Source organism: Pseudophryne corroboree, chromosome 9 (assembly GCF_028390025.1).
Source record: "Pseudophryne corroboree isolate aPseCor3 chromosome 9, aPseCor3.hap2, whole genome shotgun sequence".
NCBI lineage: Eukaryota > Metazoa > Chordata > Amphibia > Anura > Myobatrachidae > Pseudophryne > Pseudophryne corroboree.
Genome location: NC_086452.1, coordinates 97,616,559 through 97,638,728, shown reverse-complemented (window position 1 = coordinate 97,638,728; position 22,170 = coordinate 97,616,559). Strand labels below are relative to the sequence as shown.

Sequence of the window (22,170 nt, the reverse complement as noted above, 5' to 3'; positions counted from 1 at the left end):
CTGCTGCTAATATATAGACTGGTTGATAAAGAGATAGTATACTCGTAACTAGTATGTATGTATAAAGAAAGAAAAAAAAACCACGGTTAGGTGGTATATACAATTATGGACGGGCTGCCGAGTGCCGACACAGAGGTAGCCACAGCCGTGAACTACCGCACTGTACTGTGTCTGCTGCTAATATAGACTGGTTGATAAAGAGATAGTATACTCGTAACTAGTATGTATGTATAAAGAAAGAAAAAAAAACCACGGTTAGGTGGTATATACAATTATGGACGGGCTGCCGAGTGCCGACACAGAGGTAGCCACAGCCGTGAACTACCGCACTGTACTGTGTCTGCTGCTAATATAGACTGGTTGATAAAGAGATAGTATACTCGTAACTAGTATGACTATAAAGAAAGAAAAAAAAAACCACGGTTAGGTGGTATATACAATTATGGACGGGCTGCCGAGTGCCGACACAGAGGTAGCCACAGCCGTGAACTACCGCACTGTACTGTGTCTGCTGCTAATATAGACTGGTTGATAAAGAGATAGTATACTACTAATATTATATATACTGGTGGTCAGGTCACTGGTCACTAGTCACACTGGCAGTGGCACTCCTGCAGCAAAAGTGTGCACTGTTTAATTTTAATATAATATTATGTACTCCTGGCTCCTGCTATAACCTATAACTGGCACTGCAGTGCTCCCCAGTCTCCCCCACAATTATAAGCTGTGTGAGCTGAGCACAGTCAGATATATATATATACATTGATGCAGCACACTGGGCTGAGCAGTGCACACAGATATGGTATGTGACTGAGTCACTGTGTGTATCGTTTTTTTCAGGCAGAGAACGGATATATTAAATAAAACAAACAACTGCACTGTCTGGTGGTCACTGTGGTCGTCAGTCACTAAACTCTGCAATCTCTTCTACAGTATCACAGCCTCAGGTCAATCTCTCTCTCTCTCTCTCAACCCTAATCTAAATGGAGAGGACGCCAGCCACGTCCTCTCCCTATCAATCTCAATGCACGTGTGAAAATGGCGGCGACGCGCGGCTCCTTATATAGAATCCGAGTCTCGCGATAGAATCCGAGCCTCGCGAGAATCCGACAGCGTCATGATGACGTTCGGGCGCGCTCGGGTTAACCGAGCAAGGCGGGAAGATCCGAGTCGCTCGGACCCGTGAAAAAAAACATGAAGTTCGGGCGGGTTCGGATTCAGAGAAACCGAACCCGCTCATCTCTAGTGAACACGCTCAAACAAATCATTGATTTAGTGCATTGAGGTGCGACTTGTCACGTTTTTGGTGTGAAGTGGAATGATTTGCAAAAACTATTCATAGTAAATTTTTGACTTCCAATGATACCAGTGTTATGTGGATGTTGTTTGCTGCAATGGTGAATTGATGGGATTTGCAGTAGAAAGTTGCATTTGACATGCACTTCCATGGAAATTAATCCTTAATAAATTAGCAAATCGCAATGTCGTGTCTTTTTCACAAAAAAACATGCAAATCGACCTTAAGTAAATTTCTCCCTCAGTGTTTTAGAAGACTCCTAACCATTGATGCTCTAGGCAGCCACCCAGGTTTGCCTCATGGTAGTGTTGGCCCTACATACCAGACAAAGGACATATTCAATAAGCTGTAGGACTTACCACAGGCTTTTAGCTCCCAGCTTAAGTGCCTGGAGCTATTCAATTACTGCTTATGGTAAGTCCTAAAGGTGCACTTACCACAGATTTCTGCTCGCAACTAAGGGGGGTGCGAACAAAGATCCATGCTCAGTGCACCCTCAGGGCTTACAGTGGCTTACTATGGGACTAATTTAGACCTGATCGCTAGCAAGCGATTTTTGCACTGCTGCAATCAGATAGTCGCCGCCTACAGGGGGAATGTATTTTAGCTGTGCAAGTGTGTAAACACCCACAACATAACATTTGCGGTGCCGAAAACTTAAACTAAATTGTGGGGTGCTAAGGTGAATCAGGTTCGGGTGATCAGAGCGGCAGACCTGCTTTACCCCTCAGACACAATGACAAAACACACATAACTAGGATCCAACTCCATTTTATTATTCATACAAAATTAACAAGTGGCAGATAAGCAGGAAACAAGTGCTCAGTTGAAGCAGGCTGGTCATGGCTGCTATACTACAGTCTCAGGTACTCAACGTCAGCAATACAGGTAACAGGTAAGCAGGTAACTCGTGCACAGCTGAAGCAGGCTGGTTATGGCCTCTATACTGCAGTCTCAGGTAACCAGCGTTAGCAATACAGGTGACAGGTAAGCAGGTAACTCGTGCACAGTGAAAGCAGGCTGGTTATGGCTTCTATACTGCAGTCTCAGGTAACCAGCGTCAGCAATACAGGTGGCAGGTAAGCAGGTAACTTGTGCACAATTGAAGCAAGCTGGTTATGGCTTCTAAACTACAGTCTCAGGTAACCAGCGTCAGCAATACAGGTGGCAGGTAAGCAGGTAACTTGTGCACAATTGAAGCAAGCTGGTTATGGCTTCTAAACTACAGTCTCAGGTAACCAGCGTCAGCAATATAGGTGACAGGTAAGCAGGTAACTTGTGCACAATTGAAGCAAGCTGGTTATGGCTTCTAAACTACAGTCTCAGGTAACCAGCATCAGCATTCCCTTGTAGTGAATCAATGCATAAACATTAGCTATAACACTGCTGGGCGGAGTTAACATAGAAGAACTATCAATACCAGCATTTCCTTGTAGTGGATCAATGAATAAACATTAGCTATAACACTGCTGGGCGGAGTTAGCATAGAAGAACTATCAATACCAGCATTCCCTTGTAGTGGATCAATGTATAAACATTAGCTATAACACTGCTGGGCAGAGTTAGCATAGAAGAACTATCGATACCAGCATTTCCTTGTAGTGGATCAATGAATAAACATTAGCTATAACACTGCTGGGCGGAGTTAACATTCCAAAATACAGAATATGGGCAGCGGAAGTGTCAAGGGTGAAACAGGGGCACTGAACAATGAGGGGGAAAAACCCTATTAATATGGATCACAGGGCACTAAAGCAAGCTAGGGAGGAAAGCTTACCCCCTGCATTTAACCATACCTCCCAACTGTCCCGATTTTCGCGGGACAGTCCCGTTTTTTGGGGACTGTCCCGCTGTCCCACCCGCGGGCCGCAGTGTCCCGCGGTGGGGGGGTCAGTTGGGAGGCTCTGTCAATCGCTGCTCTGCTTAGCAGAGCAGCGGTGAATAGACGCTGTGCGCATGCGCACAGCGTCTATTCAGTGGAGTCAGAGGGAGAGGGAGCATGCCAGCGGCTCACAGAGCGCTGGGCATGCCCCCTCAGTGACGAAAATGGGGGCGTGGCTCGCGATCGCGGGTCCTCCCGCGAAGCCACGCCCCCTTTTCATAGGCCACGCCCTTTTCAGGAGCGCGCGCGGCTTTGCCGCGCAAGTGTCCCGCTCCACAGAACAGTAAAGTTGGGAGGTATGATTTAACTTAGTGTGTGGCACTTGCAGAGTTTAGCAGTGGAAGGGTTAACTGAAGGCAGAGTTTCTGGCAGCGGAAGGGTTACTGGGACACCAGGGTCTCACCACCAGATGCAGCGCTTCTGCCACCTTCGATCGCCTCGGTCTTCGGCGCCACCCGGGATGCAGAGCACCGCACCGGGGATGCGCCCTTGAAGCAGCTGCTGACACAGGATTTCTCTTCCGCTCCGGTCCCGGTCTTTTCCCCATCGCTGGTCTGCGCCGTCCTCCGCACTTCAGGCTCTTCCATCCGGGATCCTCCTCTTCCGCGCCGTCCGTCTCAGCACGCTTGGGTATTCTCGGGTCCTCGCCGCACTCCAGCCGCCAGGGGTCCTCGCTGGGGTCTTCTTCCCGGGGTCGTCCTTCGCGGTGCCTGCGCGCCCATCACCTGACGCCAGCTACCGCTGCTTGGAATCCAGGGGATGGAGGTCATCGCTGCTTCTCTGGACGGGCTGCGGTTTCTCCGGCTCAGCGCTCCAGTCGTGGGCCAGCGGCGGCACTTCTCCGCGCTCCGTCCCTGCTGGCTCTGACGCGGCCAGCCCTTCTCTACAGGCAGGGTCTCTGGTCCTCCTCAGCGCTGACGATCCCCACGACCCGGCAGGCGGCATCCACGCTCCAGGATGATCATCTTTTCGGATTCCGGCGGCGGCTCAGCTAGGCAACAGGTAGACTTGAGCGGAGGCTCCACACTTCAGGCTCCTGGATGCTGCATGACTTCACTTCCCCAGGTACTTTTTCCCATCCTCCAGGGTACTACTCCTCCTGTGCTGTGTGGCTTCTTTTAAGGGTCCTGGTGCTCCTCCACCTCCCCTCTCCTCTATGATGACTGGCTCCCGGGGCCCCAGCAACAGACCACCCCCTGGTCACTCTGCCCTACAACCCAGGGGACCCAATCAGCTGGGGACATAGTATCCCGGACTTTTTATGTTGCTGGGTAAGAGGTGACACACCAGAGAATTGACGGCAAAATCCCTGTCCCAATCTGACAGGGAACATCACAGTTCAGCCCACGATCTACTCTGGGACTTGTAGTTCCACAATGTAAACATAATAAAAAAAGACAAGGGGGTCCCCATTTTTTAAAATAACTTCAGGGTATTACATGTGTGCGAACGCATGTGTAGCAGAGCTGTACAAACAGATCTTGTGCAGTCTCTGCGCAACCTAGGACTTACTCAGCCACTGCGATCAGGGCCGGCTCCAGGCATGTTCCAATAGAGCGGCCACGCAGGGCGCCACCCTTAATGGGCGCCGCATGCTTGCGCTGCCATATTGGAACCTGGCTGGAGCCTGGAGCAAGCTAGCACCTGCAGCAAACAGCGATCAGCGTCCGTCCATCCATTCCCGGCCAGGCCCGCCTCCTAGTAGTGGTAGCCTAGCAACAACAGCACTGGGCGGCTGACTGTGTGTGCAGTGTGCCTGTGTCGATGACTCATCATGAGGGGGAGTGCTGTGGGCGGGCCGCGGACTGAATCTAAACTACCCTGTGCGCGCTGTGCGTCGGCAGCGGCGCCGGCGTCTGACGTCAGACGCCGGCGCCGCGCGCTGAGCCGCTCAGGGCTTAGCTTTAGTCCGCGGACAGCCCACAGCACTCCCCATCATGAGTCATCGGCACAGGCACAGCCACTGATAGCCAGGAGGGGAGGACTCACTGATTCTGGAGGCGGGACGCTGCTGCAGACTGCCTGGCCGCCGCCTTCCCTTCCTCCTGCAGCTGCTTAACACGTCACACGCGATGACACACGTGAGTCACAGTATCTGGCACTGTGGGGCATATCTGCACTGTTGGGGCATGTATGTATCTGGCACTGTGGGGGCATTTATCTATCTGGCACTGTGAGGGGCAGTTATGTATCTGGCACTGTGGGGGTATATCTGCACTGTGGGGGCATGTATGTATCTGGCACTGTGGGGGCAGTTATGTATCTGGCACTGTGGGGCAGTTATGTATCTGGCACTGTGGGGCAGTTATGTATCTGGCACTGTGGTGGCATATCTGCACTGTGGGGGCAGTTATGTATCTGGCACTGTGGGGGCATTTATGTATCTGGCACTGTGGGGGCATATCTGCACTGTGGGGGCATTTATGTATCTGGAACTGTGGGGACATATCTGGCAGTGTGTGGCCATTTATGTAGCTGGCACTGCTGGGGGGGCATGTCACGTGTAGCTGGCACTGCTGGGGGGCATGTCACGTGTAACTGGCACTGCTGGGGGGCATGTCACGTGTAGCTGGCACTGCTGGGGGGCATATCATGTAGTGTTCCCGCTAGGCGTCTGTGGCTGGGCAATGTGTCTCAGTGCTCTACCTGGCACAATGTGTCTAACGTGCTCTGTCTGGCACAATGTGTCTAACGTGCTGTGCCTGGCGCAAAGTGTCTAACGTGCTGTGCCTGGCGCAAAGTGTCTAACGTGCTGTGCCTGGCGCAAAGTGTCTAGGAGGTTCTACCTGGTGCAATGTGTATTAGCTGCACTACTGTGTGGTGTAATGTGAATTGCCACTATTATGTGGCCACGCACCTTCCCCACGAAGTAACTCCCCTAAATTTTTGCTGCGCGCCGTCCATGCTTTAGCGTGTAGGAATGGGAACAACAAGCATTACAGTATATACATCATTTTGCCCTCATAACTTAAAAATGTGCCCTCCCTGTGATCAGCAACCTGCCCTAAAAAGTGAACACTATCATGTGTAGATGGCACTGCTGGGGGGCATGTCACATGTAGCTGGCACTGCTGGGGGGCATGTCACGTGTAGCTAGCACTGCTGGGGGGCATGTCACGTGTAGCTAGGACTGCTGCGGGGCATGTTATGTGTAGCTGGCACTGCTGGGGGGCATGTCATGTGTAGCTGGCACTGCTGGGGGGCATATCATGTCTGTCTGGCACTGCACATTATGTGTATCTGGCACTATACCAGTGACATTGTGTGTATCTGGCACTATACTGGAGACATTGTGTGTATCTGGCACTATACTGGAGAGATTATGTGTATCTGACACTATACCGGAGACATTGGCCCTCATTCCAAGTTGTTCGCTCGTTATTTTCCTTCGCATCGGTGCGATTTTCCGCTAACTGCGCATGCGCAATGTTCGCACTGCGGCTGCGCCAAGTAAATTTGCTAAGAAGTTAGGTATTTTACTCACGGCATTACGAGGTTTTTTCATCGTTCTGGTGATCGGAGTGTGATTGACAGGAAGTGGGTGTTTCTGGGCGGAAACTGGCCGTTTTATGGGTGTGTGTGAAAAAACGCTGCCGTTTCTGGGAAAAACGCGGGAGTGGCTGGAGAAACTGGGGAGTGTCTAGGCGAACGCTGGGTGTGTTTGTGACGTCAAACCAGGAACGACAAGCACTGAACTGATCGCACTGGAAGAGTAAGTCTCGAGCTACTCAGAAACTGCAAAGAAAAGTCTTTTCGCAATATTGCAAATACTTCGTTCGCAATTCAGCTAAGCTAAGATTCACTCCCAGAGGGCGGCGGCTTAGCGTGTGCACTGCTGCGAAAAGCGGCTAGCGAGCGAACAACTCGTAATGAGGGCCATTGTGTGTAAGGAACACTACTGTGGCTGTTATGTGTAAGGCTGCTAATTGTGTGCGTAGAGGCGGTGTGAAAATAGTTTTGCTTATAGTTTGATGATATGAAGTTACGAGGCCACGCCCACTTTTCCAGAAGGCAACGCCCACTTTTCCAGGAGTGCGCGCGCATGGGTGGGGGGCGCTTTTACATTTTCCTGCTCAGTGTGCTAGTACGCCTGGAGCCGGCCCTGTCTGCGATCACATCAGCCTGTCTGGGACCGGAATTTACGTCAGGAACCCTCCCTGCAAACGCATGGACACGCCTGCGTTTTTCCAGACACTCCCTGAAAACAGTCAGTTGACACTCAGAAACGCCTTCTTCCTGTCAATCTCCTTGTGAACGCCCATGCAAATGGATTCTTCGCACAAACCCATCGCTGAGCGGCGATCCGCTTTGTACTCGTGCAACGCGCCTGCGCATTGCGGTGCATATGCATGCGCAGTTTAGACCTGATCACCCACTGTGCGAAACGCAGCCTAGCGATCAGATCTGAATTACCCCCACAGTGCGGTAACTGTTTAGCTCCAAAATCTATGCCTTACCATACATTACCCATGGGCCTTACCGTGGGATATAATAAATAGCTCTGAGCACTTTCCCTGGGAGCTAAAAGCCTGCAGTAAGTTCCACTTATCCTGCTGCCCCTTTCCATGGTTAGGCAATAATATCAGAGCCGTAACTATGTGTGTGCCAGGTGTGCCTGGCACACAGCGCAGTCGCTCTGAGGGCGCAATAGCCAGCAACTATGTCAGCGGCTTGTAATGAGTCAAATTGACTCATTACAAGCCGCCTGTGCTGTGTGCGCCGGAGGAGAAGAGGAGCAGCGTCAGGGGAGGACCCGGAGGAGGAGGATAAAGGGGGACTGGAGCCGCAGCAGCGCTATGTAATTGGTGGCGGCGCCGCTGCAGCAGTCCCTCTCCTTCCGCATTGGCTGGCCGGCGCTGCTGTGAATGCTGGGATGCGCTTCCCTCATCCCAGCATTCACAGCAGCGGAGGCCAGCCAATGCGGAAGGAGAGGGACAGCTGCAGTGGCACCACCACCAATTACACAGTGCTGCTGAGGCTCCCTCCTCCTCCTTCTCCCCTGCCCGGGATCTGCCAGCACGGAGGAGCCTGACTGCCTGAGCCAGCGGGGAGAGATGGTAAATATCTGTCTGTCTGTCTATCTATCTATCTGTCGGTTTCTATCTATCTATCGATCTCTATCTATCTATCTATCTATCTATCGATCTCTATCTATCTATCTATCTATCTATCTATTCTGTCTGCCGTAATGTGTAAAAAGGGGGACGATGTCTACCGTAATGTTTAAAAAGAGGGACGCTGTCTGCCGTGATGTGTAAAAAGGGGGACGCTGTCTGCCATAATGTGTAAAAAGGGGACGCTGTCTGCTGTAATGTGTAAAAAGGGGGACGCTGTCTGCTGTAATGTGTAAAAAGGGGACGCTGTCTGCCGTAATGTGTAAAAGGGGGACACTGTCTGCCGTAATGTGTAAAAAGGGGGACGCTGTCTGCCATAATGTGTAAAAAGGGGGGACTGTCTGGCGTAATGTGTAAAAAGGGGCTCTATCTGGTGTAGTGGCGCTACTGTGCGGCGTAATTTGAATAATGGAGACTACTGTGCACCGTAGTATGAATTGGTATTATTTTGTGGGCACACCCCTTCTCCATGATGCCACGCCCCTATATTTTTTACGCGCACCCACGGGGCGCACTGCCCGTATTTTACATAATGGGGGGGCGCACCAATGCCGTTTCTTGCACACGTCGCTAAAATGCCTAGTTACGGCACTGTGCAATATAATAGGACTTTTAGGCACAAGCAGAGGTGGGGTAGGTTAACAAAGTTCTGCATTGCATGCCGATAATCCCCTTTTTAACATTCAAAGTTTTAACAAGACATAAAAAATATGTCAGTCTCTGCATCGTCCCTATATCAACAGTTACCTCCAACACCAATAACTGCTATTCTCATTATATAACTGCTATTCTCATTATATTTCTTAATGATTCCATGCAGAGCTTTGCTGATTATCTTCTTGTGTTAAATAGTAATCCATTATTTGTGAGGAATCTGGTTGCCTTTTCATACTCACTTTATGCCATGAGATGATCCTGACCAATGACCAACACGAAGAACAAAATACTGGTGTTGTATTGGCTGCTGCTCTGAAATATGCTGCTGAGGCTAAAAGAGTGTTACCTATGTGACAGCACAGCGGCACAGTGACTAGCATTGGTACCTCACAGCACTTAGGTCATGAGTCCGAATCCTGTCCAGGGCACTATCTGTGTAAAGTTTGTATGCTTTCTCCGCATTTTCAATGATGTCTGGATGAATTCATATATTAATAAATGCATAAAAACTGTACAATACATTGAACGCGTGGTCTTCAGTATGCCGGCTGTCGGGATCCCGGCGCACAGTATACTGGCGCCGGGATCCCGACAGCCGGCGTACCGACACTCATTCTCCCTCGTGGGGGTCCACGACCCCCCTGGAGGGAGAATAAAATAGCCGTGCCCGTAGCGTGGCGAGCGCAGCGAGCCCGCAAGGGGCTCATTTGCGCTCGCCACACTGTCGGTAAGCCGGCGGTCAGGCTCCCGGCGCCGGTATGCTGGTCGCCGGGAGCCCGACCGCCGGCATACCGTAGTGAACCCCATTGAACTAGTGAAAGAACAATGCAAAGAAAGCACACAGAAAATGTTTTAAAAACATCACTGATACGTTTTGCCACTACATATAACATAACACACCAGCAAGCCTCCTGGGGCTCCAGGCAGGGGTGCAGGTAGAACTTTGTGGGCCCCATAACCACATTTTGAAGGTGCCCCTGTCCCAAAGCTTCTAGAAAGACACCTCTCTGCAGCAGTCGTTCATTTTATGCCCCATAGTACTGCCCTAGTTCACATGATGTCACATTGTAGGGTATGCCAGTGCACATTATGCAACACAGAATCCTCAATTTCATTATGCCATACTACAGTGTCCCCAGTTCATATTATGCCACATTACAGTGCCCTACTTTATATTATGTAACTTTATAATCAGTGCTAAAAGTAGACCTAGAGAGGTGGTGGAACTCACCCCCCTCCCCCTTGGCGCCCAAGCAATAAAAGTATGGCGCGCGCCGTATGCGTGCGCCCCCAAAAAGGGGCATGGTCTCAAAATGAAAGGGGTGTGGTCACTAGAGATGAGCGGGTTCGGTTTCTCTGAATCCGAACCCGCCAGAACTTCATGTTTTTTTTCACGGGTCCGAGCGACTCGGATCTTCCCGCCTTGCTCGGTTAACCCGAGCGCGCCCGAACGTCATCATGACGCTGTCGGATTCTCGCGAGGCTCGGATTCTATCGCGAGACTCGGATTCTATATAAGGAGCCGCGCGTCGCCGCCATTTTCACACGTGCATTAAGATTGATAGGGAGAGGACGTGGCAGGCGTCCTCTCCGTTTAGAATTAGAATAGATTAGAGAGACACTTGATTTACTAATTTTGGGGAGCATTAGGAGTACTCAGTAGTGTACAGTGCAGAGTTTTGCTGATAGTGACCAGTGACCACCACTTTTATTTATAATCCGTTCTCTGCCTGAAAAAAGCGATACACAGCACACAGTGACTCAGTCACATACCATATCTGTGTGCACTGCTCAGGCTCAGGCCAGTGTGCTGCATCATCTATATATATTATATATCTGTCTGACTGCTCAGCTCACACAGCTTATAATTGTGGGGGAGACTGGGGAGCACTACTGCAGTGCCAGTTATAGGTTATAGCAGGAGCCAGGAGTACATAATATTATATTAAAATTAAACAGTGCACACTTTTGCTGCAGGAGTGCCACTGCCAGTGTGACTAGTGACCAGTGACCTGACCACCAGTATATAATATTAGTAGTATACTATCTCTTTATCAACCAGTCTATATATTAGCAGCAGACACAGTACAGTGCGGTAGTTCACGTCTGTGGCTACCTCTGTGTCGGCACTCGGCAGCCCGTCCATAATTGTATATACCACCTAACCGTGGTTTTTTTTTCTTTCTTTATACATACATACTAGTTACGAGTATACTATCTCTTTATCAACCAGTCTATATATTAGCAGCAGACACAGTACAGTGCGGTAGTTCACGGCTGTGGCAACCTCTGTGTCGGCACTCGGCAGCCCGTCCATAATTGTATATACCACCTAACCGTGGTTTTTTTTTCTTTCTTTATACATACATACTAGTTACGAGTATACTATCTCTTTATCAACCAGTCTATATATTAGCAGCAGACACAGTACAGTGCGGTAGTTCACGGCTGTGGCTACCTCTGTGTCGGCACTCGGCAGCCCGTCCATAATTGTATATACCACCTAACCGTGGTTTTTTTTTCTTTCTTTATACATACATACTAGTTACGAGTATACTATCTCTTTATCAACCAGTCTATATATTAGCAGCAGACACAGTACAGTGCGGTAGTTCACGGCTGTGGCTACCTCTGTGTCGGCACTCGGCAGCCCGTCCATAATTGTATATACCACCTAACCGTGGTTTTTTTTCTTTCTTTATACATACATACTAGTTACGAGTATACTATCTCTTTATCAACCAGTCTATATATTAGCAGCAGACACAGTACAGTGCGGTAGTTCACGGCTGTGGCTACCTCTGTGTCGGCACTCGGCAGCCCGTCCATAATTGTATATACCACCTAACCGTGGTTTTTTTTTCTTTCTTTATACATACATACTAGTTACGAGTATACTATCTCTTTATCAACCAGTCTATATATTAGCAGCAGACACAGTACAGTGCGGTAGTTCACGGCTGTGGCTACCTCTGTGTCGGCACTCGGCAGCCCGTCCATAATTGTATATACCACCTAACCGTGGTTTTTTTTTCTCTCTTTATACATACATACTAGTTACGAGTATACTATCTCTTTATCAACCAGTCTATATATTAGCAGCAGACACAGTACAGTGCGGTAGTTCACGGCTGTGGCTACCTCTGTGTCGGCACTCGGCAGCCCGTCCATAATTGTATATACCACCTAACCGTGGTTTTTTTTTCTTTCTTTATACATACATACTAGTTACGAGTATACTATCTCTTTATCAACCAGTCTATATATTAGCAGCAGACACAGTACAGTGCGGTAGTTCACGGCTGTGGCTACCTCTGTGTCGGCACTCGGCAGCCCGTCCATAATTGTATATACCACCTAACCGTGGTTTTTTTTTCTTTCTTTATACATACATACTAGTTACGAGTATACTATCTCTTTATCAACCAGTCTATATATTAGCAGCAGACACAGTACAGTGCGGTAGTTCACGGCTGTGGCTACCTCTGTGTCGGCACTCGGCAGCCCGTCCATAATTGTATATACCACCTAACCGTGGTTTTTTTTTCTTTCTTTATACATACATACTAGTTACGAGTATACTATCTCTTTATCAACCAGTCTATATATTAGCAGCAGACACAGTACAGTGCGGTAGTTCACGGCTGTGGCTACCTCTGTGTCGGCACTCGGCAGCCCGTCCATAATTGTATATACCACCTAACCGTGGTTTTTCTTTCTTTCTTTATACATACATACTAGTTACGAGTATACTATCTCTTTATCAACCAGTCTATATATTAGCAGCAGACACAGTACAGTGCGGTAGTTCACGGCTGTGGCTACCTCTGTGTCGGCACTCGGCAGCACGTCCATAATTGTATACTAGTATCCAATCCATCCATCTCCATTGTTTACCTGAGGTGCCTTTTAGTTGTGCCTATTAAAATATGGAGAACAAAAATGTTGAGGTTCCAAAATTAGGGAAAGATCAAGATCCACTTCCACCTCGTGCTGAAGCTGCTGCCACTAGTCATGGCCGAGACGATGAAATGCCAGCAACGTCGTCTGCCAAGGCTGATGCCCAATGGCATAGTACAGAGCATGTCAAAACCAAAACACCAAATATCAGTAAAAAAAGGACTCCAAAACCTAAAATAAAATTGTCGGAGGAGAAGCGTAAACTTGCCAATATGCCATTTACCACACGGAGTGGCAAGGAACGGCTGAGGCCCTGGCCTATGTTCATGGCTAGTGGTTCAGCTTCACATGAGGATGGAAGCACTCATCCTCTCGCTAGAAAAAAGAAAAGACTTAAGCTGGCAAAAGCACAGCAAAGAACTGTGCGTTCTTCGAAATCACAAATCCCCAAGGAGAGTCCAATTGTGTCGGTTGCGATGCCTGACCTTCCTCTTTTTTCTTTCATTTTTCTTTGCGTCATGTGCTGTTTGGGGAGTATTTTTTTGAAGGGCCATCCTGCCTGACACTGCAGTGCCACTCCTAGATGGGCCCGGTGTTTGTGTCGGCCACTAGGGTCGCTAATCTTACTCACACAGCTACCTCATTGCGCCTCTTTTTTTCTTTGCGTCATGTGCTGTTTGGGGAGGGTTTTTTGGAAGGGACATCCTGCGTGACACTGCAGTGCCACTCCTAGATGGGCCCGGTGTTTGTGTCGGCCACTAGGGTCGCTTATCTTACTCACACAGCGACCTCGGTGCAAATTTTAGGACTAAAAATAATATTGTGAGGTGTGAGGTATTCAGAATAGACTGAAAATGAGTGTAAATTATGGTTTTTGAGGTTAATAATACTTTGGGATCAAAATGACCCCCAAATTCTATGATTTAAGCTGTTTTTTAGTGTTTTTGGAAAAAAACACCCGAATCCAAAACACACCCGAATCCGACAAAAAAAATTCGGTGAGGTTTTGCCAAAACGCGTTCGAACCCAAAACACGGCCGCGGAACCGAACCCAAAACCAAAACACAAAACCCGAAAAATTTCAGGCGCTCATCTCTAGTGGTCACACAATAGTAATAATGCCCACAGTAGTGACACCCTGTAATACACAATACCCACAGCAGTAGCGCCCCATTTACAATGACCACAGTAGTAGTGCTCCTTATGCAATGTCCACTGTACTGGTAGTGCCCCTTATATAGAGCCTATAGTAGTGGTGCCCCTTATGCAATGCCCCCAGTAGTAGTGCCCCTTATGTCCCCAGGAGTGATGCCCCTTATGAAGTGCCCCCTTTACAATGCCCTCATTAGTAGTGCCCCCATTAGTAATGCCCTTAATGGTAATGCCCCCAGTAGTAATGTTGCCTGTAGTAATGCCCCCAGTCGTTTAGCCCCCTGTAGTTTAGCCCCAGTAGTTATGCCTCCAGTAGCAATGCCCCTGCAGTTAAGACCCCAGTAGTTTAGCCTCCCAGTGGTAATGCCCCCAGTAGTAATGTCCCAGTAGTTTAGCCCCCAGTGGTAATGCACCCTGTAGTTATGCCCCCAGTAGTTTAGCCCCATTTAGTTTAGCCCCCAGTGGTAATGCCCCCTGTAGTTTAGCCCCTGCAGTTATGCCCCCAGTAGTTTAGCCCCCAGTAGTTTAGCCCCCAGTAGTAATGCCCCTGTAGTTATGCCCCCTGTAGTTATGCCCCCTGTAGTTATGCCCCCTGTAGTTTAGCCCCCAGTAGTTTAGCCCCCAGTAGTTTAGCCGCTTGTAGTTATGCCCCCAGTAGTAATGCCCCTGTAGTTATGCCCCCAGTAGTAATGCCCCTGTAGTTATGCCCCCAGTAGTTTGCCCCCTTGTAGTTTGCCCCCAGTAGTGAGCCCCATGTAGCTTGCCCCCAGTAGTTTAGCGCCCAGTAGTAATGGTCCCCTGTAGTTTGCCCCCTTGTAGTTATGCCCCCAGTAGTAATGCCTCCTTGTAGTTTGCCCCCAGTAGTGAGCCCCCAGTAGTTTAGCGCCCAGTAGTAATGTCCCCCTGTAGTTTGCCCCCTTGTAGTTAGCCCCGCTGTAGTAATGCCCCTGTAGTTTGCCCCCAGTAGTAATGCCCCCAGTAGTAATGCGCCCCTGTAGTTATGCCCCCAGTAGTAATGCACCCCTGTAGTTTGCCAAATGTAGCTTGCCCCCAGTAGATTGTCCCATGTAGCAATGCCACCAGTAGAAATGCCCCCTTATAGTTTAGCCCCCCTGTAGTAATGCCCCTTGTAGTTTAGCCCCCAAAATAGTAATGCCCCCAGTATTTTGCCCCCTTGTAGTTTATCCCCCCTGTAGTTTAGTTCCCAAATAGTAATGCCCCCAGTAGTTTAGCCCCTGTAGTTATGCCCCCAGTAGTGTGCCCCAAGTAGTAATGCCCCCAGTAGTAATGCGCCCCTGTAGTTTGCCCCCAGTAGTTTACCCCTTGTAGCTTGCCCCCAGTAGTTAGCCCCCTGTAGCTTGCCCGCAGTAGACGTGCCTTAAAAAAACACAAAAAAAACACCATACTTACCAAGCCCCGCTCCCGCGTCCGACCGCTGTGATCCTCCTGGCGTCCGGCTTCCTGCACTATGAGAGAGATGTCATGACGTCTCTCTCACAGCGCACACTAGAGCCGGAAACAGGAGCTCAGTAGTGGACTCCTGCGTGGGCTTCCACTGTGCAGGGAGAGCTGGGCGCCGCTGGTAACAGCAGGCGCCCGGCATCTCCCTGCGGCGCCGGCACACATCGGGTGAGGTGAGCCGGAGGAGGCGGAACTGAGTTCCGTCTCCAAGTGGAACTGATGGAATGCAGTTCCGCCCCGTTCCGGCTCACTTTAACCCCCGATTATAATACCTACCATTTCATTTTATACCACATTACAATGAGCAGATCCAGGTGCATAACTACATTTACTGCAGGCCCCAATGAATCACCCAATGGTGAAAAATGTATATAACACATGTAACTGACAGGGAAGGTGGCTTCTTTCTGCTCTGAGCCCTTATAGCAGCTGCACTTTCTGTACCCTTGGCTCCAGGTGAACACATCATGCCCTTATTCTGTAGGGTGAGGAGGGTTTAACTGTTTCTGTATCTTTACCTATCTTCACCCCTGGTGATCCTATTTGTGGTTACTGTTTTCCATAGAGTTCATTCATCTATGGACTTTGTAACTTTAAATTTGGTAGCAAAACTCTTTTCCCTCAATTTTACTATAAAATGCAGTGATTTATAATAAGCACCATATTTAATCTCCTAATTGATTTTACAGTTTCAGAATGTTCTCTTCTTCAGCATTTATTATCCTGATAAAATCACTCAAGTACTGCACAACTTCAGGGTTCCTCTAGAACAGGGGTGGGCAATTATTTCAGCTGGGGGGCCTCTTAACACTTCCAGTGAATAGTCGAGGGCCACACACAAAATATCTTGTAAATCGGGTCTGAACTGCGCATGCACCGCAATGTGTAGGTGCGCCGGTCCGCAGCGATGGGATGGTACGAACAAAGTGATCGCACGGGCGATCGCAAGGTGATTGAGAGGAAGAGGACATTTGTGAGTGGCAATTGAGCGTTTTAGAGGAGTGTCCAGAAAAACGCAGGAGGGACCAGGCGTTTGGAGGGAGAGTTTCTGACGTCAGCACTCAGCTCTGGCCCCGATCATCGCACTAGAAGAGTAAGTCCTGGGCTGCGCAGAGACTGCACAAACTTCTGTTTGTGCAGCTCTCTGCAGATGCGATCTCACCCCTGCACAGCGATTTCCCCCTCCCCTGTAGGCAGCGACTACCTGATCGCAGCAGTGCAAAAATCGCCTGCTAGCGATCAGGTCTGAATTAGGCCCATAGTTACGTATATAACAATAAAAACATAGTGTGGATAGATAGATATATATATATATATATATATATATATATATATAGATATAAAACTACACAAACATACACCACAATATACATTACATACATAGTTTTTTTACAGGCAAAATCCAAGATGTCTAAAAAAACACAGTAATCCAGTAATAATTTTTTTTTTTTTAAAAACAGTGCTGAAAACACCCCCCCCCCCTCCTCCCTCCCCTAGACCCATATAGCAGTCTCTACCCCCCTTCCCTGATGGACCCATATAGCAGTCCCTACCCCTCTTCCCCCCCTCCCCTAAACCCATATAGCAGTCCCTACCCCTCTTCCCTAAACCCATATAGCAGTCCCCCCCCCCCCCTTCCTAACCCCCCTTCCCTGAACCTATATAGCAGCTTTTAAAGTTAAGCACAGATCCATTTACCTTTTTCACAGTGGCAGATCCGCTGCCTGCTGCCAGATCCCCGCTGCCTGATGCCAGATCCCCGCTGCCTGATGACTGATCCGCTGCCTGCTGCCCGCGGTGCCGCACAGAGTCGCTGCTGCTGCCAGCTCCTGCCGTGGCCCCGCCCCCCGTGCCGCCCAGCGCCTGACGTCACAGTGGAAATCCCGGTCAGCAGTGACGTGACCGGGATTTCCTCTGCGGCGCCGCGTCTGGGAGGTACGTAGCGCAATAACGAGCGGCTCAGCCAGTCGGGCCGCTTGTCATTGCACACTGTGTGGGACAGCGGGGCCAGGCAGGATCGGTTCGCGGGCCGCTTGTTGCCCACCCCTACTCTAGAAGATCAGGGAGTGGCTCAGGACATTTCCCCCTTCAGCCCCAAGCCCTGGTGTCCTTGGTCGGCTTATAGCCATGGTGAATGGAGACCTCACAGTGTAGGAATGCTGAAACGCTGGAGCTCAGGCATGACCCAACCTTACACTCCAGCAGTAGCTCAGCAGGTGGGAGGCTTCTGTCACTCATTAAGTTGCTGTACTGCAGCGGTGAATAGATGCTGTGCGCATGCACACTGAGCCTATTCACGGGTGGCAGAGAGGCTAGGGGCACGGCCAGCAGCTCACAGAGTGCTGGGCATGCCCCCATAGTGATGAAAACGGGGGCATGGCTCATAATAGCGGCATATCCACAAAGCAAAGCCCCCTTTCTGCGGGCACACGCCTTCAGCTCGCAGAAGTGTTCCTACTTGACCATTGATAATTGTTCAGAGCCAATAGCAACACTTCTAACCTCATATACCTCTGGCATAAAAATCAGTACACTAGATTTCTCAGTGAGACTCCACATACTGTGGGGGAGATATATCATGCCTTGGAGCGAGATAAAGTGGAGAAGTTACTCAAATCAACAGATCAGCTTGTAACGTTAATTTCAAAGACTGCTAGATAAGTGACCATTAGAAGGGGATTGGTGCTTTGGGCAGCTACTCCACTTTACCTCTCTCAAGCCTTGATACATCTCCCCCTGTGTAATCAGGTATTCACTAGAAACCAGAAATGGGGCAACAGTGTATGTACTATTAAACAATTGGGCCAGGAACAGGGGCGTTGGAATGGGGGGGCAAGGGGGAAGCTGCTTTACACGTGCACTCCGCCCCCCACCTCGTTTCCTGCAGTATCTGTGCTCTGTGGAGACTTGCTGTCCATAACAGCAGAGCCAAGGTAAGCAACAGCATAGCTGCTGGCTGTAGGGAAGCAGTAGGGAGATGAGCAATGAGGAGGAAGAGGAGGCACTTAACTAGCAGATGTGTATAATGGGCTCTACCAGGTGTAATGTGTAACATGTGTAATGGGCTCTACCAGGCGTAATGTGTATAATGGGCTATATCTGGCATAATATGTATAATGGGCTGTACCTGGCATAATGTGTATTGGGGCTCTACCAGGTGTAATGTGTACAACGGCTCTACGAGGCGTAACGTGTATAATGAGCTCCACCTGGCATAATGTGTGTAATGGGTTCTACCTATCATAATGTGTATAAGGGGCTCTACCAGGTGTAATGTGCACAAGGGGCCACTCCCAGCTGCTCCATAGAGTTCCATACAGGTGCAAGAGACCTTTTCTTAGGTAGCCATGAGCTAGGGCGCCAAACTGAGATTTTATCTTGGCCACCCCCAACCAAAAAATGTTCTGACGTCCTTGACCAGGAAGATTATTACAGTGATAAAGACTATACTTTTCTCCCCACTTTCTTATAAAAACTCAGTTGTTACAGGATAACATAGGTTTGTCAATTTAAGATTAAAAAAAAGGGTCTGGGGATGACCCTACATAACTTTATTAATAATAATAATAATAATACTAAATAATAATAATAATACTAATAAGCAGCATTATGTAGAACGTTCTACCTCTGTATTACATTGTTTAATCAGCATTTAGACATAAACACCTGTATTGTTCTCTGTCTGGGGATTGCATTTACACATAAGAATGCTGTCACACTTTAGATTCCGCTGCATTCTAATATCTCAAATCCTTTGCTCTGTATGAAGTACCATCATCATTAATTGCTAAACAAAAGTTATAAATCTGTTAAATTCAGGTAAAATACAGCAGGCGACTTCCCAGGGTGTATGCACATCAGCTCTTACGATGCTAAAATTAAGTATTTGTTAAATTAAACCAGATATCACATAATTGTTCTGATTTGTAGAACTGCATAGGGATATCGGATCACTGAAGGAAACAACTGTTCTGATTTGTAGGAGACGCATCATTTTATATTTACTATTATTCTGTACGCTTAGGAATATAACATTCATGTATATATATATGTCCTTGACAGAAAATACAGCATTATGTAAAGCTGGACAGGCTCACCTGGTTCTGGAGCTTCTATTCCTCGACAATACTCTTCGTGCTGTAGGAGAAAAAGTACCCAGAGACCCAGCCTTACAGGTACAGAATGTTGTCCCACTCCCCCAGGGTCAGGAAGCACAAGGACGCCAGGTGAAAGGTTGATGACCGGCCAGTGATTTTCTCTTTGCTTTAGGTGGGCTGTATTATTAACTGTTGTGTTGCTGAAGAACACTACAACAAAAGGCAGATAAACTAGGAAACTAATAATAAGGATCAGAAACTGGATATGATGTGCAGTGCCAGTATTTTTATATCATTATGGTGCTTTTTACAATGGATGGGATAGCTACCCAAAGCCACCAAGTACTAATAATAATCTGCTGAAATGAAAGTCAACAACAGTCTTGCCGACAGTTACTACAGTACTTGTAGAAAACGCATAGGGGTCTATTCATGAAGCAGTGAAAAGAGTGGAGAAGTGAGCCAGTGGAGAAGTTGGCAACCAAATCAGCTGCTCCGTACAATTGTATAGTTTGCAAATTATAAATGTTACTTCAATGCTGATTGGTTGCCATGGGCAACTTCTCCACCTTTTTCACTGCTTCATGAATAGACCCCAAACTGAGGAAGCTAAAGGGGTATATTTACTAAGGTGTGAGTTTTTTTTAGAAGTGGAGATGTTGCTTATAGCAACCAATCAGATTCCACTTAACATTTATCTAGCTGCTTCTAGAAGATGATAGATAGAATCTGAGTGGTTGCTATGGGCACCATCTCCACTCCTAAAAAAAACTCACACCGTAGTAAATATACCCTTGAGTTAGTAACCCCTTTTCTCTGACGTCCTAAGTGGATGCTGGGACTCCGTAAGGACCATGGGGAATAGCGGCTCCGCAGGAGACTGGGCACAACTAAAAGAAAGCTTTTGGTCTAACTGGTGTGCACTGGCTCCTCCCTCTATGACCCTCCTCCAGACCTCAGTTAGAATCTTGTGCCCGGCTGAGCTGGATGCACACTAGGGGCTCTCCTGAGCTCCTAGAAAAGAAAGTATATTTTAGGTTTTTTATTTTCAGTGAGATCTGCTGGCAACAGACTCACTGCTACGAGGGACTAAGGGGAGAAGAAGCGAACCTACCTGCTTGCAGCTAGCTTGGGCTTCTTAGGCTACTGGACACCATTAGCTCCAGAGGGTTTGAACACAGGGCCCGACCTCGATCGTCCGGTCCCGGAGCCGCGCCGCCGTCCCCCTTACAGAGCCAGAAGCATGAAGATGGTCCTGAAAATCGGCGGCAGAAGACTTCGGTCTTCAACAAGGTAGCGCACAGCACTGCAGCTGTGCGCCATTGCTCCTTATGCACACCTCACACTCCGGTCACTGATGGGTGCAGGGCGCTGGGGAGGGGCGCCCTGAGCAGCAATATTAATACCTTGGCTGGCAAATAATCACAATATATAGTCCCAGAGGCTATATATGTGAAAAATACCCCTGCCAGGATTCATAAAAAAAGCGGGAGAAAGTCAGCCGAAAAAGGGGCGGGGCTATCTCCCTCAGCACACTGGCGCCATTTTTCCCTCACAGCTCCACTGGAAGGATCGCTCCCAGGCTCTCCCCTGCAGTTTCAAGCTACAAAGGGTAAAAAAGAGAGGGGGGGCACTAAATTTAGGCGCAGCAGTATATATATTAGCAGCTATAAGGGAAAAGCACTCAGTTATAGTGTTCATCCCTGTGTTATATAGCGCTCTGGTGTGTGCTGGCATACTCTCTCTCTGTCTCCCCAAAGGGCTTTGTGGGGTCCTGTCCTCTGTCAGAGCATTCCCTGTGTGTGTGCGGTGTGTCGGTACGGCTGTGTCGACATGTTTGATGAGGAGGCTTATGTGGAGGCGGAGCAGATGCCGATAAATGTGATGTCACTGCTTGCGGGGCCGACACCTGAGTGGATGGTTATGTGGAAGGAATTACGCAACAGTGTCGACTCCTTACATAAAAGGTTTGACGACATACCAAATATGGGACAGCCGGCTTCTCAGCCTGTGCCTGCCCAGGCGTCTCAAAAGCCATCAGGGGCTCTAAAACGCCCGCTACCTCAGATGGCAGACACAGATGTCGACACGGATACTGACTCCAGTGTCGACGACGATGAGACTAATGTAACTTCCAATAGGGCCACACGTTACATGATTGAGGCTATGAAAAATGTGTTGCACATCTCTGATGTTACCCCAGGAACCACAAAAAAGGGTATTATGTTTGGAGAGAAAAAACTACGAGTAGTTTTTCCTCCATCTGAGGAATTAAATGAAGTGTGTGAAGAAGCGTGGGCTTCCCCCGATAAGAAACTGGTAATTTCTAAAAGGTTACTAATGACGTACCCTTTCCCGCCAGAGGATAGGTCACGTTGGGAAACATCCCCTAGGGTGGATAAAGCGCTCACACGCTTGTCAAAGAAGGTGGCACTACCGTCTCCGGATACGGCCGCCCTAAAGGAGCCTGCTGATAGGAAGCAGGAGGCTATCCTGAAGTCTGTATATACACACACAGGTATTATACTGAGACCAGCTATTGCTTCAGCATGGATGCGCAGTGCTGCAGCTGCGTGGTCAGATTCCCTGTCGAAAAATATTGATACCCTA

General features: G+C 48.7%; 1 protein-coding gene across 1 annotated transcript in view; it reads right to left on the bottom strand.

Annotated features, from left to right (window-relative positions):
- Nucleotides 1-19,668, bottom strand: part of SERPINC1 (serpin family C member 1) — an 85,182-nt gene extending 65,514 nt beyond the window's left edge. The window contains exon 1 of the mRNA XM_063939685.1: nt 19,561-19,668. The gene's annotated coding sequence lies outside the window, so the exon portion shown is untranslated. The remainder of the gene's footprint in view (nt 1-19,560) is intronic.
- Nucleotides 19,669-22,170: the final 2,502 nt, after the last annotated feature.